Consider the following 20,203-nt stretch of genomic DNA (forward strand, 5'->3'; position numbering starts at 1 on the left):
GTGGCTCGGTCAGTTAAGCATCTGACTTCAGCTCAGGTCACGATTTTCACGGTTCGTGGGTTCAAGCCCCATGTCGGGCTCTGTGCTGACAGCTCAGAGCCTGGAGCCTGCTTCAGATTCTGCCCCTCCCCTTCTCTCTCTGCCCCTCCCCTGCTCATGCTCTGGCTCTCTTTCTCTCTCTCTCAAAAATAAACATTAAAAATTTTAAAAATAAATAAAAATAAAAATAAACGTTCTCACCATAACAACAATGAAATCGTAATTATGGGAAGTGAAAGATGTGTTGAATAACTTTATTGTCCCAAACATTTCTCAATATACATGTGTATCAAGTTGTCCCAGTGTGCACCTTAAACATATATCACACCATGTAATATGTCAATACAGCTGAAAAGGAAGAAGAAATTTATCTAAAAGTCTTGCTAAATAAAAGTGGAGCCATTTTCTACCCCCATTCTCTCATTCTTTACACATGGAAACATGAATTTTATAAGCTGCAATCTACAGCTTTCACTACTTTCAGGAATCTTTCAGTTTTTGCTTCACTAATTATTTTTTCTGTAAATGTACATTTCAAGGATGCGATGAGCCACTGTTGTCTCCTTCCTTTAATCTTCCTTCCTATCCTGATATTTTAATTTTAATTTTTTTAAGTTCATTTATTTATTTTGAGAGAGAGAAAAACAGAACATGCGAGTCGGGGAGGGGCAGAGAGAGAGGGAAAGAGGGCATCCCAAGAACACTCCGAGCTTCCAGCACAGAGCCTGACACAGGACTCGAACCCACAAACCGTGAGATCATGACCTGATCAAGAGTCAGACGCTTAACTGACTGAGCCACCCAGGGGCCCCCTTTTTTTAAAAATATTTTTTAAAATAGAAGTCACTAAATATTCTCCTGAGAAGAGGTACTGATAGAAAGGAAGAATGCTGTACTCATTCTTTCTCAGAAAGTCTATCCAGTTCTTCAGTGTCTGAGACAAGGGCAGAAAAGGGAGGAGAAATAACATGTCTCCTTCCCCCCTTCAGCCCAGTGGGTTTACTCCATTTCTGATGGCAAAATATGCATTGGAAACCAGCTGTGCTTCTTAGGTCATTGCTATAATTAGAAAATCTTTCCAGATTCTGGCAAAATCCAACACTGAGGATTAGTTTTCAGTGTTCTCATAAGACTCAGAGAAGTGAAAATACCTGCCCAAATTGCTAAGTGATAGAGACAAGAACCAAGATGTTCACACACACACACACACACACACATCCTTCTAATGCTTTTCTACTAACATGCTCTAACATTTTTTTTTAATTTTTAATGTTTATTTATATTTGAGAGAGAGACAGAGCATGAGCAGAGGAGTGGTAGAGAGGGAGCCACAGAATCTGAAGCAGTCTCCGGGCTCTGAGCTGTCAGCACAGAGTCTGCCACAGGCTCAAACTCAAGGGGCGTGAGATCATGACCTGAGCTGAAGTTGAACACTTAGCCAACTGAGCCAGCCGATCCACCCAAGCACTTCTACATTTTTTAAGCAAAATCTGAGGAATACTAGCACAGGTACTCTCCAATGGCATTAGTATCACTCCACTTCACATTTCACTGCATTTTTTTTTTTTTGCAGCTAATGTGGTCCTATATCTTCTAATTACGTTTCCAGGTCTCAGCCACCACAAACATCCACAGATCAACATCTTTTCCTAAACCATGGCCTCCTTGTGGTTACATCTGGGGCCCTCTTCCTTCAGCCTCAACTGCATCCTGCTGTGAGAGACTGAGCCCCTGGGTGCTAAACAGCCACATGCCCAGAAAAAAGACCAGCACCTATCTCTGCTCCTGAAACCTTTAATTGGTCTGTTCATGTGGTTTATTCATATCAAAACAGAGAATAAGTTTGTTCATATCAGGACAGAGAATAAGGGGAATAAGAACCTCTCTTTCCAAAATAGTTGCATGTTTCACTTTTACCTCATGCTGTGGGAGTCCTAGACTTACAAAGTGTAAAGCAACATCCACCTTATAAACTCAGAGATGTTTGGTTTAATCTAAATTAGTTTAATTGCATTTGTTTTGTGTAAATTTTTAAAACCACAATAATATTGTTCATAGATTTGAGTCCAATTGCTCTGTGTTTTCTAGGCCACTATTACCTGCTTTTTGCCATCCAGTATTTTACTGTGAGTCCTGCAAGTGTTATAGATTTTGAAACGTTCAAGGACTGGAAATAGCAAATGGGAACTTGGGGGGCATTATATCAACCAAATCATTATTTTACTTGGAAAATTTAACTTAGTCAAACCAAATAGTAATATAAGATGAAACCCATGTGTATTCAACTGCCAAAAAGTCTGTTTATTTTAAATGGCTTTTATTTCCTCTAATAACACTCCTGGAATATCACTTATAGCATATTCACTTTTTTAATTGTAGTATTTTTAGTTTTGGATGTCCTGAAGATATGTGTGTGTGTGTGTGTGTGTGTGTGTGTGTATACGCACATACGTATATAAAACTAATTAGTCCTCAGTGCCTATTGATTAAATTCATTTACATTTCATAGTTCTGGAGAAAGGAAAAACATATTAGTGGAAAGTTATTCCAGAATACTACACATAAAAAAATGAATAAAAATGAAAGAAAACAATTTAAAATAACCAAATGCTCAATATAGACTCTTATTGTCAATCAACTTTAACATATTCTAGTATTAATCATCCTGTTTAAAACTATACCCACAGATATTTTTCTCCCTTTAGCAATTGCCTTTTATTGCCCCATTAATTTAACATGGTGAATATGTTAATATTGTTGACTTATCCTAGGCTTGTCCATAGTGTCTAAACTATCTTTGTAAAGGATCTTGTATGCAAAATTTATTTCTAAGAACTGTTTATAAATTTTGAAGTGCTTTGGGTCAATTCAATAAGCATAATGTCAGTAATTACTCCAGCAATAATTATGCAGTAGGAATTATATGCCAGGCATGTCTGAGACTCACAAGAGTCAGAAATGAAATGGCAGTCAATTTGAGCTCATTGACAATGGAATGAGATAAGAATTTTGATGATATTGAGGTGGTAAGGCATAAATATTGCTACTATGCATAAAGCCCTGTGATACAAAGAAGCCTATTTCTTTGTTTGTTTGTTTGTTTGGCATGTTTGTTTGTTTATTTACTTATTTATTTATACCTATGTGTAGCTTACAATCCCATAGGATACATTAAGTTTGTACCTTAGTTGAAGAAGACTAGATTTTTCCCCTAATAGATCCTATCTTCCAGCCAGAGGGGACGGAAGCCATATTACTAGCACCTGGCTAATCAATGGATATCTTTTTTGTTGTTTTTGCCTCAGTGTTGTCAGTATTTTTGAAGGAATTCTGGAAGAAAAGACTGGTAAACTGTTTAAAGGGAGAAAAACCTGATTGATTAGTTTGTTGGCTGTATCTTTGTCAGAGATATAATTATCTTATTGCACTCTGGTGTGGTTACCCATAGGCTAAATTTAATCTCATGTTGAGGAGCTCTTTCTTTGAAGGTGTTTGGTATTTCTGGTATCGGTGTCATCAGCAAAAGATTTAGAGGCTGCATGCATTTTCTATGGCTGTTGTACCAAATTACCACAAACTTAGAGGCCTAAAAAGATAGAAACACATTGTCTTATGGTTCTAAAGCTGAGCTGTCTCAAATGGGTATCACTGGGTGAAAATCAAGGTGTCATCAAGGCTGCTTTCCTTCCAAAGATTTTGAGGGATAATCTGGTCTTTACCTCCTTCAACTTCTAGAGACCAGCTGTATTCTTAGCTGATGTCCATTTCCTCCAATTTCAAAGTCAGGAGGTCAGCATTTCCAAATCCCTTACTGACTCTGATGTCTTCTTCTGCCTCCCTCTTCTATTTTGAAGGACCATCTTGTAATTACATTGAGCCTACCTAGATAATACAGAATAATCTCTTTAAGTCAGCTGATTAGTGAAACTAATCAGATTTATATCCTTAATTCTCCACTGCCATATAACCTAACATATTCAGAGGTTCTGGAGATTAGAACATGAACATCTTTGGGAAGCCCTAATTCTGCCTACTATAAACGTTTGACCAAAAAACTCTGAGTCCCCTATTCTTGGCTATGAATTTCAACTGGTTTTGGTGGACTCTCAGATATGTGTATACAATCACCTTTCCCATGTCTAGGAGCCAAGTAAAAGGGTCACTTCCTGGATTATGAAGCAAAGAGGAGTTAGACTGATCTTGATTTTTCATTCCTGAATGCTTAGCAAAGTTATCTACCTCCTTCCTCATGGTGCTGGTCATGTTGCAGGCAGTAAGAGAACAGTTGTGAATCCAAATTTGAGCATTAGAAAAATAGTACCACACTGAAGCCAAAATGGGATTGATTTTTTAAGGAAAAATGTTCATTCTTGGGAACAACCTTTGAGACTACAGGGTACTGACATGCATCTACACTTGCCATCATTCATTGCTTGCTAGTATTGGAGACATTTGGCTGCATTTTGTAATATGGCAGCTTTCTTTACATGCAGTAGTCCAAAAATTAATCAAATGTGATATAAAAAGTAACTTAGTATAGAAAACCCCATAAAGTAATAAATTCAAAGCACTATGAAGTGAGAGTAATGAAACTTTGGAGCAAGAAAGAGACCCTGTGTGGAAATTTCTAGTGTTTCTCCATTCAGCTACACTCATGGATATCCTCACTTGATGTACTAACTTGCTGTCATGATCAACTGGCCATTGTTTCCAAATCCTCACTCCCCTCCATATATTAGAATTGTATATCCATGTCCTTTGTTATAGGACTATGTATTGTTTCCTGGTGTGAACAAAGTGTGTGTTGGTGCTTTGTTGATATTGGACTTGGCCATTTTACCAATTAGTTGAATGTGGATGGAAATGACAGTATGTGTGCTATGTACCTATACCTTAAGAGGTACTGCATGTTTCTCCTTTTTATCCTGGGCTCCTGCATTTTTTACGATATAGGTAATGCTCCAGATAGCATCTGGTCCAAGAAGAATGAATGACCCATGAAACAGACCTATGCTCTACCCACAGCCTGCAATCCTGTGCAAGCATGTAGTCATGTAAGCAAGAAAAATACAGGGTTCATTAGTCACTAAGATTTTTAAGTTGGTTGTTTTACCGTATTATGGAAGATGGTATCTGATTACCACAATATCCAAAATTGCACTAAACAAAAATTTCTCTTGATTGTATCACCATGTTTTCAGTAATGCAAATCAAAATGAATCATCCTTGATTCTACTATTTTTCTCAACTTCCATATATAATTAGTCAACTAGGTCCTATAAATTATCCCTATAATTTTTTTTCCATATTTGTCCCTTACTTACTAATCATCTGCCACTGCTATCATTCAGGTCAGCATCATTTCCCTGCTTGATAATAGCAACAGCCTCCTAGCTAGACTGCCTTCATCTCAAGCATTCCAATCCATTCTTCACAATGATCAAGAGTCAGAAAGTGCCAGACCCCTGAATAGAATTTTTAAGTGTCTCTCTATTCCCTATACAATGAAGGTCAAACTCATTGTTGTGAAATGTGCAGTCCTTCATCATCAGATTTCTGCTTTTCTGATTACCATGTCATTCTTCCACATTATCCTATGCCCAACCCCAGTCGTCAAGTCCCTCAACATGTGATTTATCAGTCTCATTTTTGTCTTTGTTCAAAAACAAAATTTCCTTTTTTAGAAATGTGCTTACTTGATGCATTCATAATCATCAATTAAGTATGCTCTAAGATAGAACAAGTCTTTTATTTTTTTTTGTAAAATATTTCCTGACTCTCTTTTTCCAGACAAAATCAGATGTTGCACTCTTGATTCATATAGTCCATTGCACAGGTTATGACTATAGTACTTATTATACTAGAACTTACAGAATATCTAGAGCCACTGTGATGTACATGGTCTTAATGACTTGAACAGGATCTGGTAGATTACCCTATGTACTCATTCCCTCATTCATTAAAAAAAAAATACAAACGAGAACTATGTATAATAGGTGATGCTTTAGGCATCGTGGATAAAACTGAATGAAATCAACAAAGGACTCCTACCACCTCCATTACCATATAGTGTGCAAGCACAATATTAAACACATTACATATATTAGATGATTTCATTTTCTCAATCACTGAAAATTATGTAGTGTCCTTCCTTTACATGTAAAGAAAGAGCCTGAAGCTTAGAGAATCTAAGAAGCAGGAAGTGGTGTGATTCCTCATTCAATTTAATTATTCTTTGTCCAATTTTTCTTTCTCACCTAATACAGGCCAGTAATGGAGCTCTGTGAATGCAGAAGTGGTTATAAAGACACGGTTCAATTATTCTTTGTTGTAAAACAACTGTAGGACATGGTGATGTAAAACTGTTATTTTTCCTTTGTTCTCAGTTTTGTGAGAAAGGAATTCAGATGGTTGATCTCTCATCCACATAGTGACAATTATACCCAGAAGATCCACTTCAAATGACTTCTTTACTCAAGCTTGTTGCCTTAGTTCACCTTGATGTCTCTCTTCTCTTCTTTTGCTTCCCTTCTCTTTCCTTCTCTTCTCTTCTCTCTCTCTCTCCCTTTCTCTTCTTCTGACATATCTCAAACTCCAGGCCTCTAACCACTGCTTGGACTTTCTGAGAGCATGATAATTTCTGGATAATAGCACATAAAATTGATTTCTTTCTGTCATGAATATCTCAGCTTCAATGTCAAGACCTCAGAGAGGTCTTTCATAACGACCGATCTAGGATAAGTCAGTCACTATCAATTATTTCACTCAGTAGTAAATCCTTGCAGAGTATTTATCAATATCTTACATATTATTTATTAATTAATTTATTCCCCATAATTTCCACTTGTTTATTCATTATTTAGCTAGTAAATATCTATGGAGAACCCACAAAATATTAACCACTGTTGTAGAAGTTTAGCAAATATCAGAAGGAAAAACAGAGTATTAAGACCCTTGATGGCATGGTGTATCCCCTCTAGAATGTGTATTCCATAAGGAGAGCGGTCTAGTCTGTCTTATTCATAATTGTATATCCAGAACCTAGAAACATGTGTTACGTGTAATAGATGCCCAATAAACATTTCTGACTCACCAAATGAACAAAATTACAAGCTCAGGTCAAAGGGAGAGGAGAAATCTTGGGATGATATGAGAAATACAGCATTATTTTTTGAAACTCATTAATTATTATTTGAAGATCATAGCAGACCTCCTTGTGGAAGTGATATTGAAGTTCAGGTTGGAGGATGAGTTGAAGTAGTGACAACAGCATCGTCAGTAGAGATGGGTTTTTCACCAGAGGGATCTGCCTCTTAGTGATAGAAGTTAGACTTGAGATTCAGAAGAAAGGGGAGAATAAGAAGAAGAAATATATAATTTTCTCTTTGGAGCTTTCACCATTAAAGCTTAGATCTATATTAATTTTTATATTAAAATAATTGTAACTTTATTTTGAACTCCTAGCTGTTGAAACCATACCTTATAATTACATAGGAAGAAGGTCTTCACGATCACCACAGTGCATTGACTTTTCAATGAAGGCTTTTTAAATTGTTGCTCCCAAATGCTAAACCTGTTTTTGAATTAAATTGAATCGTTATTTTCAAGGGACAATTCGTAATCTTTTTTTAATCATAGATTCAATATGTATTGGAATTTTACTTAGGATCTTCAACAACTCTTTAACATTACCTGAAGGATGTGTGTTTCAAATCCCTTTTTATCTCCAAACCTCTTTTCTCAATTACCATCTATCCACAGGCTCTTTATATGATTCTCATAAGTCCTTCATGGTCTCAATAATTCTAAGACTCCAATTTCTTCCCTGACCTTGGGAAGTCTTCTGTTTTAAAGATACGACAACCACTTTGACTCTCTTTTTTCAGGATCAGAGAGAAAAGCACTATTTCAAGATTTTATCCACATTTAGGTTTGCCTTCTATAACATGTCACTGTGATTACTTTTAGTTTCAGAAATAAGTTCATGTATAAATTATGAAACCACCAAGAAATACAGAACATTCATAAATTTGATAAGTACTCAAACACTTGGATATGTTCATGAAAATGTAAATATTTAATAGTATGACAAAAAATCAGAAATTAAAACCAGAATTTTAAACACAATAAAACTATATGCTATTACGTGTAATCTCAGATCTCTGCTCTTTGAAGAGCATTAGGTAAAGTCACAAGCTGATATTTCTGACGTGTTGTTTCATAACAAGAGTCTTATATGAAGATAGCACTGAACTCTTACTGTCCCTGTATTCTCATGGAGGATGGATAATTTGATAAGTTATAAAAAAGAAACTGGGTGGTCAGAACTCAACCCCCTAACCATTCGGTTTTAGAGTATGGTCTCCAATAAGCTTATATTTTGGTCCAGTTTTGTCTATAATGGTAAATTTACTGGTAAAAGTCCCTCCTTGGTGTATGTGTGTGTGTGGGGGGAGGGGGGGGTCCTACCTATGACAAGGTAAGCCCTGATTCTGAGGAAAAGTCTTTTGTTACCATACAATGAGCCATTTTTTTCCAGCAGCTCCACCAATTACGTGAATGATGTTTTTATCTCCATATGATGAAATCCTTTTCATATATGTTAACTTGTTCAGAAGTTGGATGGGAAATAGGAATATAATTTAATGAGATCCTTCAAATATCAGTGCTGTAGGTCTATTGCAGGAAACCTATGGGTGCATATGTTACTAAAGTTCCACAGAACTGAGCTCCGTGTTCTTGTTTTGGGGTTAAAAATGTTTGTGCTGTTGGGTAAATCATTTACACTCCATTGGCCTCTGTTTTTAGTCACTAAACTGAGGGGGGATAAGCTTAGTTCATATATTTCAAACCCTACATTTTCCACAATCCCAAGATGAAAAGTGGAGGAAAGCCAGGTAGGGAAGTCATTTTGGAGTCCCCACATCTGCTTTAATAAGGGCAGCCCTACTCTAGCAAATATTGAGCCTCCCAATAGGACTTCACAGCTAAATATTTGAAAACCATTCCACAAGGTGATTTCTATTATATCTTCCATTTCTAACACAGTGTGGCTCCGAGTAAAATTCACAGGCAGTGACTTAGTATAATAGGAATTATTCAGGCTTGGGAGCAAAGATGGGCCTAAATTTCGATCTTGACTCTAACATACACAGTGACAGTGGGCAAGATGCACAACAGAATTCTTGGATGCGTGGATAGCTAGCGAGATAGAGATATGCCATTCTTGTTTACATTAAATGGAGTGTGGGCAATCCCTGAGATCAAGGAGAGTTTTCAATAACTGCTAACTCATTCCTATTCTCTTCTTTACATTCTCCAAAGGGAAAGCCTGTTCAATAATAACATCAAATATTTATACAATATTTTAACCATTTTTACACATGCATTGTCTCATTTGACTCACACGGTTCTCCAGTGCAAGTCTACATTAATTTCCTCCTTTTTAAAGTGAGGAAACCAGCTTAGTGGTCTGCTCAAGTTCATTTAGCTAATAAATGGCAGCCTTGAGGTTTGAACCTGGGCTCTGCAATGCTGAATCCGTGCTAGCTCCCCTGGACTAATAAGGCAGCTCTGAATGAGTCATACATATTCAGTTTCATCTATCATCATCACTTCTTCTGGTTCAACTCATCCATGTGACTCCTGTAAAATGAAATTGGCAATTGTTTATGGCACCAGCGGTGGGTTGCTATGTCAGCTCATCTACTGAGGCAGCCATTGTGAAATAACGTGTGCGGTGACCCCTCAGTGTGAAGTCTAGCACCTATGTCATACTTGTCATTGTTCAGCACTAATATCTGTCCCGCTACTCCTTAAGTACACTTTCCAAGTACTCACTTCAAGGTGTTTTCTCTCAAAGCAGTTCAACTTCCAGGTTTGGGAAAAATGCAGACTGATAAGCATGGCTTTCCATGTGTAAGCACAATACTTCATTTTTATTCCAGGTGAAATATTATTGAGAATAAAAACATTCCAAATGATTTGCATGAATCAGCTGTTAGTATCTGTTAAAGGATGCTGTCTGCATAATTACTGTTGATTTTGTTATAATCAACCAAATTCCATAGAACATCTAACCCAATTCTGCCATTTCCTGTAATTTCTGCCTATGGGACAGTAACTGTTTTTTAGGTGAAAAACAGAATAAGCAATGGGGCCCTGCTTACTGTAATGATATTTTTATTGCACGTTTGCTGGGAATATAGTTCTTACAGTCTTTGCACTTACCCCCAGTAACATTAATTTCCCTCACCCTTCTTACTCTCTATTCTTTCTCGGACCACTCCTACAAAAACAACAAAGAGATAAAAATGATAAAAACAAGGTAAACAACAGCAGCACATACTCACAAACCTAGCTGGCAAATGAAGGAGGGTGAAATATGACCTATTACATTTTATACTGTGCTTTTCATTGACGCCTCTCTTCCTTGCATACCCCACATCTGGTCTTAAGTCAAATCCTGTCATCTTAATCTTAAAAAGATATCCAGAATTTGATCCTGTTCCACCATCTCCTATTCACTGACCATATCCACTGTCATTGATTATTCCAATGGCCTTCTAACTGACTTTTCTACATTTTCTGTCAACAGAGTCTCGTGGCAATACAACAGACGAGGTGATTTTTATTTAATGGAAACCAGATACCATCCTTTTGCTCTGAACCCTGCAATGACTGCCTGTCTCCCTCAGTCAAATAGCCAAAATCTTTGCAATGCCCTAAGAATTCTTGTGAATTTTGGCCCCTTGTTACTCTTTTTGCTACTCTCCTGGTGTTCCTTCTCTTCTAAACACACTGATTTCCTTGTTCCACAAACACATACCTGGCCTCAGACACCTCCTGCCTATGGTCTTTGCACATTCATTGTCTTTACTTGGAAAACCCATCTCTGAGATCTCAGTGGGACTCTATCCCTCCTCTCCCACAGGGCTTTAATCAAATGTTACCATTCCAGTGAGGCTTTCTATAACCCCTCCAAGATTTCTCTTGATGTTCCTTATCCCTTTTTCTTGTTTTATTTTTGTTCTGAGTGAGTCCTCACTACCACCAACATACTACATATTTTGTCCATGAATCCTGTATAATTTCTGCCTCTCACCTCTAGAAGATAAATTCCACAAAGACAGGACTGTATCTTATATTGTTCATTACTTTATCCCTAACACCTAAGCCAGTGGCTGGTGCTTGGTAGGTAAATATCAGGTATTTGTTGAATGAGCAGCTTTTCCCACCATTCACTTTACAGATTGAGCCCTGATCAGTACAAAGAGGCCAGGTCTCTCTGTAATGCATACCCTTCAGTAGCTAGAGTTTGATCACATGACTTCTGAAAATATCAGCTGTGTGACTTTGCACACACCATTCAGCTTTACACACCATTCAGCTTTTTAGTAAAATGAAAACATTCATATGGAAGTCATCTAGTAACTGTCAAATTTAAATGAGAAACTGTGTAGGATAATTATTTTAAAATTTTGATATGAATATTTATGTTGTTATCATTGTATAAAGTTTGATTGCATTAGCTATTCATGGTAATTTTCTATTTTTATATTTTATATAAATAAAATATATTTTATTTTGTATATTTTTTATTTTTATTTTTAATTTTTAATGTTTTTATTTTTTTTTTTTTGAGAGGAAGAACTCAAGCAGGGGAAGGGCAGAGAGAGTGGGAGACACAGAATCGGAAGCAGGTTCCAGGATCTGAGCTGTCAGCACAGAGCCCAAGGTGGAGCTCGAACCCACAAACATTAAGACCATGACCTGAGCCAAAGTTGGATGCTTAACTGACTGAGTTACCCCAGCATCCCTATGATAATTTTCTGATACAGTGGTAAGGATGATCCCCAAAAGCATGGAAAGACTTTTGATATGGGGTCAGGTTTGTTTTTTGGTTTTGGCTTTTTAGGAGTTACTTTTTACTAATCTTATTGATTTTAATAAACTTTTTTTTTCTTCCATTACTCCTCCTACCCACCTCTTACTGCACTCAGTAACAATTTACTTACAGGTTTCAGTCAGAAAAGTTACTTCCTCCGTAATATCTTCCCTGTCTTCCACACAGATTAAATTAGATTTATATTTTATGTGTTTATATAGGATATAAAACTTTATCATTCTAAATTTCATAAATGCAAAAAAATTATTCAGTCTATATCTTCTCTAAGTATCACAAGGAAATGAACTAGATGTTTTGTTCCCATTCTATTTCCAGCATGAGGCACAATATATAACGTAGTAGGTTTGTTTGGCTAAGCAATAATGCATTTTTAGAAAAATTTCAATGTCAGTGATATATCTCAACTTTGAATCTTTATAATACATTTAACCTCTCCATAAGGGCATCATTTTTTCCTCTTAGTAGACTTTTTGTTTATATGGCTTATCTCCTTGATTCTTATTGTCTAGATGCTTATCACCTTCATGTTATCCCCCATATATTTAGCAAGAATCTACTAAAATAATATTTTGAGTATATTATGTATGATAGGCAATTCTAATTTGTTTAATTTTTTTATATTTTTGTTTCATGTCGCATGTAGTAATTCATATGTTATACCTACCCTGATCTATGTGTAGTTTCTCTAATATTAATCTCCATTTTATAGAAGAGGAATCTAAGCTACAGGAAAGTCAGATATCTTGCCACAGAAGTAGGAAATGCAGGGCCAGAATTTTAAGTAAAATGGTGAATTTCCAGAACTTATATTCTACCAGAAACATAGAGAAATGAGTTAGAAAGTTCCCCAGATGCTGAAGAAATAAGTATTTAGTGGTATGGAAAAATATAACTTCATTGATAATTTTGATATAGTTGTTACTAATGATTAGACTGCCCACTGAATATAATGAAAGTCTTGACACTCAGTAAATTCTAGAAAAAAAACTTTTTAAAAATAAATAATGCTTTGGTTTTAGTACATAGGTTATCAGAACTATATATACTCTCTCCACCACACACACACACACACACACACACACACACACATTCACAGACGTTTGTGTGGGTTTTTCACCCTGTTGACTAAAACTCACATATGTGTATGTGGGTTTATGAAAAAGAAAAATACAGGGGTGTCTGGGTGGCTCAGTCAGTTAAGCATCAACTTCAGTTCGTGGATCATGAGTTCGAGCCCACATTGGGCTCTGTGCTGACAGCTCAGAGCCTGGAGCCTGCTTTGGATTATGTGTTTCCTTCTCCCTGCCCCTCCCTGGCCCAGGCTCTGTCTCTCTCTCCTTCAAAAGTAAATAAACCTTAAAAAATTTAAAGAAAAAAAAAGAAAAAGAAAAATGCAGCCCCAGGGTCACTTTGAAACAGAATGACATAGTTTGTGAGGTACAGTAAAATAAAACAAAATATAATAAAATAAATGTGCTATGTTCCACTTTGAGAAGCCACCTAAAGAGGAAAAGTATTGTATCTTTCTTCAGCTGTAAGAGATTCTGTGTGTGTATCCACTGTCCTGCCAGCTACATCCTGGCTCCTCTATTCTTGCCTCCCATGTTTGACAGCAGCCGATGAGCAGAATGGAAGTTTATAATGAATCTGTCTGCATGAGAATTGCAGTGCTCTTTGCTACTGTTATTGCAGCCAAGGTCTAGACTTCCTGGCTGTGAGCTGGCTTCTTCAGTTTGATTGTCCAAAGAATGCCAACACACATCCACAGAGAAGGTAGAATGGCCAGATACAGAGAGGATGACAAAGCTTTATTAGTTTTGCTTCTCTCAGAAGAAAAAGGGAATGGTTCAGCAGCTTCTCAAGAAGAAAGTGCCTGTGAAGGAAATCAAAACCAATCCAGATAAACTTATAGATGTTTAGGAAAAATAAATTTGGAATTGCTTTTAGAAAAAGATAAAGATTTAAAAGAGAAGGCTCAAATGGGGCACCTGGGTGGCTCAGTCGGTTAAGCATCCCACTTCGGCTCAGGTCATGATCTCACGGTTCATGGGTTCGAGCCCCGCGTCAGGCTCTGTGCTGACAGCTCAGAGCCTGGGGCCTGCTTCAGATTCTGTGTCTTCCTCTCTCTCTCTGCCCCTCCCATGTTCACACTATGTCAATCTCTCTCAAAAAAAAAATAAATAAACATTAAAAAAAATTTTTAGAAAAATAACAGAGAAGGCTCGAAGATGTTTTGTCCCCCACATACATTCAGCATATCTGATGAAGAATAAAGAAGTATTTGATGTGGACAAGTTATCTATACCTGAATATGGCTTGTCTCTTGGTTTTGCTGTGGCACCACAGGTAAGATTTCTTCACAAAATGCAGGAAAAAAAACCACCAAAGAATTGTTAGTTAAGATAACAAAGTAGTTGTGCCAACAACTTCCTCCCTCACCAGTGACGAAGTGGAAATTTTCTCACTTCATTGAGAAAATGTCCATCTTTCAGAAAGGGGGTAAAGGACTAGAAGGGTCAGAGTACAGACTGGCTAATGGTATTAGGGACAAAGAGGAAGAATCGAAAGTAGATGAGGAAGAAATGGAAGAGCAACTGGGAAAAGCAAAAGGTTGTCAACCTTCATCCGTTGCTAACATTGACGAGACAGAGAAGATCAAGGAAGGTCCTATGCAGTTCCCGGACAGAGATGAGGAGGAGGAAGAGATATGATGCTGATTTCTTCAAGGTGAAATGGCACAATGTTTGGGTTGGACCTTAAAGAGCATGAAGCAGCACAGAAGAAAGCAGCTTCTAAATCCAGTGTCAAGGAAAGAGTGGCCAAGTTTGCAGAAGCAAGTTGTAATGACGAGAAAATTATATATTTATATATACATAAATGATTATATAAAGTTAAAGATTATAAAAAGTTACACAAATGTATTTGTTTATTCAATGTACATTCACTTACATTATTTCCTGGGGAACTTACATGTTTAAATGACTTAGTTCACAATAGCTTCTTAACTCTGTGTGTAGTGTCTGCCATGTATCTCAAGAGAGTTGTTACATTTCTATAGTCAAAAACGTAAATGCAGCATGAAGAGTCTGTATTTCATAGAAATATGGAGCTGGAAAGAACTTTAAAATATAGGTGGTCTCTTCTCAGCTCAGAGAATGGAGGCACAGAAAGGTTAAGGGACCTCGCCAGCATGACACAGAGCACTGATTCCCAGAGGAGTGCTCGGACCATGTTACTTCTCCATTAATTCTCCTGTGAATCATTTTACAGCCTGAAGACTCCCTGTGCAATAAAAGTTTATTAGCCATGTGTCAGGAACTTTGCTAGGTGCTGGAGTTACAGCGATTTATGAGACATAGCCTGTGCCCTAAAGGACATCACAGTCTAATGGTAAAGGTAGGCACAAAACATGCTACAGAATCTAATAAGTGAAATGCATACAGAAGAGAAACACATAACCCAGCATAGAGGGGTCACAGCAGAGATATTAGAGTGACCTCCAATCTGAGTCTTAAATGATAAGTGGGAGTAGAATTTTTCCAGGCAGGTTGTGGAGACAGGGGTAGGAAAAGGTCCATGCATAGGAAAGGATTAGCGAGGAGATAAACATAAGAAAAAGCAGTGTGCTATGTTGTAAAGAGGGTGAAGTATAGACAAAATATAAGCATTTCATTGCTGCTGGAGTATGAAAGGTGAAGAGGAAGTTAGCAGGCAGTAAGTCTGCATGAGTAGGTCCAAACCTTGAAATGCCTAGGAGGCCATATTTAGAAAATGTGGAGTGATTGGAGAATTTTCAATAGGAGTGTCATTTTGGGTTTGTATTTATGGGACCTTGGTCCTGGAATGCTCTAAGGAGTCAAGGAAAGCAGAGAGATTAGCTAGGAAGTTGGTACACTAATTCAGTTTTGAGATTTCAGAGACATAAATTAGGGCAGAGAAATTGAGATGTGGGCAGAGGAGACAGATGTAGAGAGATATAGATAGATAGGAATTGTGAAGGGTTTCTTACATAATGAGAGTTTCTAGAAGAGCAAGTTTTGATCTTCAAACTGACCCCAAAGGAGAGAGAAAGTAGGCTTTCTTATAGCTCACCAAGATGGAGGGTAGAAGGGGACAGTGGGGCAAGAGCAGGAAAGCTGTTCACAACCAAATGTTAAACATGCAGCCACACCCTTGATTTACAAATGGATTCCCTTGCCTTCAGTGGACAAGCATTCCATGATAAATAATAAATAAGATAAAAGTCTAGAAATGGCAGAGCTAAGGTGTTTATGGTCTTTAAGCTTAAACTATTCACACATAGATTCCAGTGACCAGGAGTCGCAAAACCAGGAAATCAAGGTGGCAAAGGGGCAAGCCATCTAGGACTCAAGAAAGATTTTCATTTCAGAGGGGCAGTGGAGCACTCAACCCAGAAACTAAACCACGAAGGTACAAATCCAGCCAAAAGAAGAAACATAAGAAGGTAAGATCTGAATGCCAAACCTGCTGCTGATCAGAGGTTCACAAGTCCTCAGGAATTTGGCCAGACTAAGCCTGCAGGTGAAGGTTATTATCGACTGCATCTGGGAGATGCCAGAGTCATGTCACATTTTCAAGAGCTTGCAGCCTAGTTAGTCTAGAGGGAAAGAATTCCTGTGAGTCATACACGGCACACCTTACCGGTAGAAGACAACCAAGGCCATGATCGGAATGAAGACCAGAATGATCAAAGTTCAAATTTTAAGACCTCATGCCAAGTTTATAAACCTACATGTTCTATTATTTTGGTTAATCCAAAGAGGAAAGAGGAGAGATTTTTCAGTTCTTTAGGACAAGCAGCCTGTCTAAGAAGGCTTGAGAAGAAGATAAAGATTCTTACTGGGTTTGTGACTGACTACCTGGATGCAGTTGAAATTTTGCTATTCAAAGAGAGCTGAGACAATCACACAAGTAGAATTTAGTCTTCTGTTAAATTCTTTACTTCTTTTTTTTTCAGAAGTCACAACCTGATCCATTAAGCTCCTGCTTTCATTTAGTGGTTCTTTCTCTAAGCTGACATCCCATAACACAGGGACATTTTCCAAATATATTTATGCCATCAGTTGAAAAGAATTCCCACCATTAACACACTGTCAAAGACATCATCACCGAAACTGCTAAGTGTTTATACAGAGTCATGGAATCTCAGCAGTTTATTTGAGAGCCTATTGTGCACATTTGTGCCTCAAATATCTCAGCCTTAAGTGGGTCCTTATTAACAGTAGATCTAATAACGTTACTATATTCTGGAGGGAAAAATGAAGGCTGATTAGGCTGGCTTTTCAGTAATGGAGAACCAGTGTCATAATAGAAGGCAGAGGAGTTTGAAAACATGACAAAATTTTCTGAAAGCTGGATGATATATAAAACATTTGATTTATCATCTCTGTACAGCCAAGAGTAGGAACTTCTAAATAGGGTGTTTTGAAACTCTCCTTTTTTAGCACAGTGGTTAAAATCATAGGCATTGGACCCAGAAAGCTTGGGTTCAAATCCTGGTTCTGACACTTTCCTGATCTGTCACTCATCCATAAAAACAATAGGAATTAATAACTGGACTTACCTCACAGGGTGGTGGGGAAGAAATCAACATTCACAAGATGCTTAGAGCAGAGCTCAGATTATAACAGCACTGTACAAACAACATTAGATGAGCATGGGGTATTATTTTTCTTGGGAGTTGATCCTGATAGGTCATTCCCTCACCTTTCTGTCTGAGGACTGATAATTAGAGTGTCAGACATTTCACTGTTTACTCATGTGCTCAAATCATGGCAAAAGCTATACTGTGAGTACAATAAATCCTCTCAATTGTTGCCACATTACTGTAGTTTTAATTCTTCAGTTAATTCTCCAAATTGGCTCAAATTCTCTATCATCCTTGTCATTTTCACCTAATTCCATAATTAATTCTTGATGGGATTTGGTTCCCAATGCTATTTGCGTTCTAAAACAGTCAGGGATTGGAAAGCAGCAGAGTAATTGCCTTGACAGCGTTTTGCTTGGTTTTGTGAACCTTGTTTTGGATATATTCTAGAAAGAAGGATCCAAGATTTGTGGAATTCAAAATCTCATCTTGGCAGCAATAGCATTTGACTTTGCACAGATTGTTAAAGAGGTGAGGTACTTTGCTCAGCAGGTGAGAAAATTATTTCTGTTAGCCATTATGACTGTCATGATTTGGGGAAGCAATTCAGAAAACCACTTTTATAATACTGAAAGGTTTCCTTGACTTTCACTAAAAGAATGGGGGAGCATTAGCAAAATTAATTTAGTCAAAGCAAAGCGATAACCAATGTAATCATCATTTTGCAGATGCATTATTCATTCAGTCATTAATTCAACAATTATTTATTGGGTGTTTTCTATGTGTCTCTTACTGTTTTGGTGTCACAATAAAATGGTGAATAAAACCTGGGCCTGGCATCCATATGCCATAGTCTAATAAATTTTAGAAATGTGGTTTTGAATATTAATTCTAAGTATCTACGGGTATAATTGAGAAAGCATTTTTCTTGCTATTACCTCTAATCAGTCCCAATATTCTTGTGTACACAATAAAACAAATGTACTTGGATTACATTTTAAACTCAGAAGTTTAGAAATAAAGATGATTCTGGGAGAAACTTCCTCAACCACTGGATATATCCCTGTGGTTAATTGTTCAGTCTCAGTGCCATGTGTAAGAGGGATCATTATTTCACTCAGTGGTTCATAACTGTTCTAGACTGTAAGATCTTACAGGGACCATTTTTATTGGTCTTCATATTCCCAGTGCCTAGAAGAACATCTGGAATAATGGTTCTTAGTTCTGGCATTTTTCATTCTTTCATCTTTTATATAACCATATTAATATGGTTGTCTGGACTTACCGTGGGCCTACAAATGAAGAATCTTCCAAGGTATGGACATGTCTATTTTAAAATAGCCAAGAGAGGTTTCAGATGCTCAGTTAGGCTTGAGGGTTGGGTCCCACCAGTATAGAACTATTAACTGAATGAATGAGTGAGTGAGTGAACGAATGAAAAATGTCATCACAAATGTGTACAGAAATCATGTTACATATTTCGTTGATATGTACGCCCAAATTTTAAACTTTCCTGCAACAGAATTGAAAGTGATTTAAATAAACAACTCTCCGTGCCAGTCTTCCATTCGCAATTATCCAATTTGTCAATACCATATATGTCTTACTTCCATTAACTTCTGTATTTCCAAAGGAAAGCTGTACCCATTAGAGACTAGAAAGCTTTTGCTAGGCTGACTCACAAATTAGAGGGAAGGTTCACAAGATGTGAACTAGTTGATTTTTCAGGCAAGCAGGGTGAGTAAGGAGAAAAGTCATTCAAATACCTGGGACCTGAAGGTCAAAATCTTCCTAGAAGTCAGAGATGCTAAGAGTGAAGAGCAGCTGGTGTTCAGCAAGCAGCCCACAAGTTGCAAGGGAAAGTAATGACTCAAGGCAAGTACTTGCACTAATATTTTGTCCCAGAGTCCTCTTTTCAGTATCTATTAACTTTCCACAGGAAAGTTAACACTTAAATATAGGATCTTAAGGACGAGCTAGTAACGTTATGAATTCTGTTAGATTTACACAAATCTGAAATGAAGTCATGATTCCTTTGCACACTTTTGCACATTTAGGTTATGCCTAGAATGTGTTTTTTTTTTAAATGCTAGTAATACTGAGAAAACATATGGATAAGAATAAGCTTTGCCAACAATTTTAAGCTCTGAATAATTGCAATGCAAGAAGTGATTAATTACTAAGTGTTTTAATACTAATTCAATTAACTCCATTCATTTTCCTCACCACACTGTCTTTAATTAGCTGATTTGCCATTAAAAACAGCACATTTGTGACAAGAATTGTACAGGAAAAGAAAAGGAACATGCTGTCATTTGAATTCAAATGCTAATTTACAACCAGAGCCTAGGGAAAGAAATACATTTTGTTTACAAAAAAATCAAAAAGGAAGAAAGACAAACAAAAAACTCACTGCTAGGCAATAGTAAACATATATTCATCTAACTATAAATATCTTCTATAATATAAAGCTTTTAGAATGAATTGTCAGTTAGGAACAACATTTCAGGAATTGGTTCTACAATTCAATCAAATTTAATATAATTTTAATGTTTTTCAAAAGCATTTTTTCTTCCAATGTTTTTACTGCAGAATACAAACATGTTAATCTAATTGCTTGCGACACCACTAATTCCCAAGATTGGATC

General features: G+C 37.0%; 1 pseudogene; it reads left to right on the forward strand.

Moving 5' to 3' along the window:
* The first annotated feature begins 8,914 nt into the window (after positions 1-8,914).
* Positions 8,915-16,312, forward strand: LOC122469484 (annotated as a pseudogene).
* Positions 16,313-20,203: the final 3,891 nt, after the last annotated feature.

This window comes from Prionailurus bengalensis, chromosome B1, assembly GCF_016509475.1.
Source record: "Prionailurus bengalensis isolate Pbe53 chromosome B1, Fcat_Pben_1.1_paternal_pri, whole genome shotgun sequence".
Classification (NCBI taxonomy): Eukaryota; Metazoa; Chordata; class Mammalia; order Carnivora; family Felidae; genus Prionailurus; species Prionailurus bengalensis.